This window comes from Vulpes vulpes, chromosome 5, assembly GCF_048418805.1.
Source record: "Vulpes vulpes isolate BD-2025 chromosome 5, VulVul3, whole genome shotgun sequence".
Classification (NCBI taxonomy): domain Eukaryota; kingdom Metazoa; phylum Chordata; class Mammalia; order Carnivora; family Canidae; genus Vulpes; species Vulpes vulpes.
Genome location: NC_132784.1, coordinates 112,832,913 through 112,836,870, shown reverse-complemented (window position 1 = coordinate 112,836,870; position 3,958 = coordinate 112,832,913).

Below are 3,958 nucleotides of genomic sequence, written 5' to 3'. Positions count from 1 at the left end.
AAGACTTGGGGATGCTCAGCAAGTTGATCTAGGTTTAACCACATGCAAACTGAAATGTCTTTATATAGATTTGCTTTGGCTCCTTTCCTATCTGTGCTTCTATATCCCCTCCTTTCCTCTTTTTCTACTTTTCCATAATAGTTCTCTCTTCCTCCCCTTGCCTTGTCTCACCGAGACAGCAACCAAGCTCATCTTCGCTGTCCTCCCCAGCCCACCCTTCAATTCTACCCTCCACGAAGACCAGGTAGCTGTGATCCTTCTTATGCCCCCATGGAGGGGAGAGGCCATGGCATCCCACCTTCCCCAGAAAGCATTTGCTTTGAGGCTATACCTCGGGGCCCCACGACTTTTTTTTTTTTCTTCTGCTTTTCCCTTGGCAGCAAATACTTTCAGTTCCCTCAGGTCAGCCCTTCTTCTCTATTTCCATCCTTTGATCCATTTCCTATCACTCCGTCTGAAGCTGGACTCGGGAGCGGCAGGCTAGAGCCTCAGGTACCATGAAGGAAGCAGGGTGCTCTGGACAGAGCCTTGAGTGACAGTTCAGCAGTTTAACAACTTGTGCGGGGACACCTGGGTGGCTCAGGGGTAGAACATCTGCCTTCAGCCCAGAGCATGATCCTGGAGTCCCGGGATCGAGCCCCACGGCGGGCTCCCCACAGGGAGCCTGCTTCTCCCTCTGCCTGTGTCTCTGCCTCTCTCTCTCTGTGTCTCTCATGAATAAATAAATAAATCTTTTTAAAAATTAAATTAAATTTAAAATAATAAAAATTTAAAAAAAAATTTAAAGAACAACCTGTGTGATCCCGGCCAAGTGACCTACTGACCTGTGAAATCAATCCTTGGCTCCTGTTCCTCACAAGGTAGTTTTCAGGATCAAATCAATAACTATAGCTAAGAGTATGCATGAAAAAAACTGAACATAGGTAAGTTCCATTTTCTTTTTCTTTTTTTTTAAGATGTATTTATTTATTGAGAGAGAGATAGAGAGCAAATGGGGATAGGGACCGAAGGAGAGAGAGAGAGAGAATCTCCAGCAGACTCCCTGCTGAGTAGGGAGCCCAGCTCTCATGACCCTGAGAACATGACCTGAGCCAAAATCAAGAGTCTAATGCTTGGCCAACTGGGCCACCCAGGCACCCCTCGTTTTCTTTTTCTTTTTTATTTTTCATTTTATTTTTTCTTAATGTAGCCCTGCATGGCTTTTTTCTGCTGGATCAATGGTTATCAGCTCTGCTCTTCTTTGTCTCCCTCCCAAGGGGCAGCCCTCACCCTACAGAGCTTCCTCAGAGACAATCTGGCCATGCCCTTGATCTTGAGAAGTAGTGCTCAAGACATGATGCAACAAGGAAGGGTAAATTTCCTGCCATGAAAGATGGAGGACAAAGTCCAGCCGTTCAAAGCAACTAACCAACAACATTTACGAATCGGCTTCACTGAGCCTGACCCCAACACCAGCTCCATCCTTTCTCCACCAGTTGCATGGATGACCTACCATCCCCTGGAAACTGAATTGGGAGCAGACATAGTATTATGTCTTGTGGTCTTGTTAGCTAGAATGCAACGGGAAGTTACTCAAATAAGACAGCTGAACGCTATCTACAAAAGGGAGGAGGGGAAGGGACAAAATCAGGAAAGGACTGTTTTTTATTTTGCAGAACCAACGGTTCTAGCCAAAGAGATGCCCAACTAGTTGTTTCATCTGATAGCACTTGCTGGGTGTGTCTCGCCTGATAGCCCCTTAGGTGAGTCAGTGTGAGCTGGACTGGAGCTGAGGACCTTTGCAGAAGCCCCCCTGAGTTGTCCTGAAATTACCTTTAGCTCATTATAATACTGAGAACTCCTACAGGTAGTTTTCTGACACTTTTTGGACATACGATGTGTGCACTAGAATGTTGACATCCTAGGCATGTGCAACGGAACTGAAGCTCCTATGTAAGCTCCCCGCTCCCGTCTCCTAATACACTCCTAATACACTCCTGCACTAACCCCACGGGAGGCAGCACTTTGTGAGCTATCTCCCTTCCTCCTTACCTATAACTAGTAATGAAAAGTTCTTTGCTGGGACCCCTGGGTGGCTCAGTCCGTTACGTGTCTACCTTTGGCTCCGGTCATGATCTCAGGGTCCTGCGATGGAGCCCCACATCAAGCTCTCTGCTTGTTGGGCAGCCTGCTTCTCTCTCTCCACTGCTTATGCTCTCTCTCTCTCTTTCTCAAATAAATAAGTGAAATCTTTTTTTTTTTAAGATTTTTTTTTAATTTTTTATTTATTTATGATAGTCACAGAGAGAGAGAGAGAGAGAGAGGCAGAGACACAGGCAGAGGGAGAAGCAGGCTCCATGCACCGGGAGCCCGATGTGGGATTCGATCCCGGGTCTCCAGGATCGCGCCCTGGGCCAAAGGCAGGCGCCAAACCGCTGCACCACCCAGGGATCCCAAATAAGTGAAATCTTTAAAAATAAAAAAGTTCTTTACTTTCAACATTTCCTTGTATTGTCTTTAATTTCATGCACCCTAAGCAGCAAACCTCTTGACTTCAGTTAGTCTCTAACGTACTCGACCACATGATAACTGCTATTTGTCTACACACTACCCTGCCTGGCCCTGAGCACTTCATCATGAAGTCTGTGCTCTCTCTAGTTAGTGTTTCCAGAGTCTGGCCTTGTATCTGCTTCTTAATAGTTGGTTACAGAGTGTTGAGTGCCAAAAGAATGAATGACTTCCCTCAAGAAAGCATTCTGTTCCTCCTGAGAAATACTGTGAGCTAAGCCATGATAGTCCTGCCTACGTGGAGTTTATATCTTGCCTTGAAGGGTCCTTATAGAGAGGGCGCTTCTGTGCAATTCAGCCACTTTTGCATAAACACCCAAGACCCTACAAAATCCACATAAACTCAGAAACTCCCATAGCTCCACTTCCCATGCATATTCTCTAGGTTTCTGTAAGTTTGGGACATTGAAAAGTCAGGGGCCATTCCAGGAATTAAAGGTTCATCAAACCTCACCCTTTCATCCTTCCTTTTCTCAAACCATACTTACATCATATTTCATTGAGTCAAGGTTATTTTAGTAAAGCCCAACTGCAAAGTTCCCAAGTCCCCAAGACCACCCATTTGTAAGACTATAAGTTTGGAGTCCCTATGACTACCTTCAGTTCTGATAATTCACTAGAAGGCACTTTAATAATAATTAGTAACATGCGAAATATTCATGCCCTTTGACCCAGCAATAACCCCCCTGTTTGAATTTATCCAACAGAAATACTCTAACACTCCAAAAATACTTTCACAAATGCCCGAAGATAGATAAGTTTCTTCCTTACACCACTGTTAAGTAAGAAACTGGAAATAGCCAAAATGTTCACCAGGAGGTAATAGTTGGGAAGAAAAAAAAGGTGTATGAATTCTATACTATAGTATATTAAGAAGCCTTTAAAAGAGTAAAATGGGGTACCTGGGTGGCTCAGTCAGTTAGGTGTCCAACTCTTGATTTCAGCTTGGGTCATGATCTCAGGGTCATGAGATCAAGGCTCATGTCAGGCTCCATGCTCAGCAGGGAATCTACTGGAGATTCTCTCCCTCTATCCCTCCCCCCATCACTTGTGCTCTCTCACTCTCTCCTAAATAAATAAATAAATAAATAAATAAATAAATAAATATTTCTCTTTTAAAAATAAAATAAAAAGAGTTAGACATATATATGAATATATATGTGTACATATATATGATGTTCACATTTAAAAGCACTCTGAGACGTTCACAAAACAATCTGCATAATATAATTCTGTTTAGGCAGACGAACTAAGTGTGTGCATTTAGGTTCTCTGAACAGTTGTAAATCCAGAGAAATGTACCTGAGGGAAAATAATCCTGACAGTAACCTTTATTAAAAATATATATATATATTTTATTTATTTATTCATGAGAGACACACAGAGAGAGGCAGAGACACAGGCAGAGGGA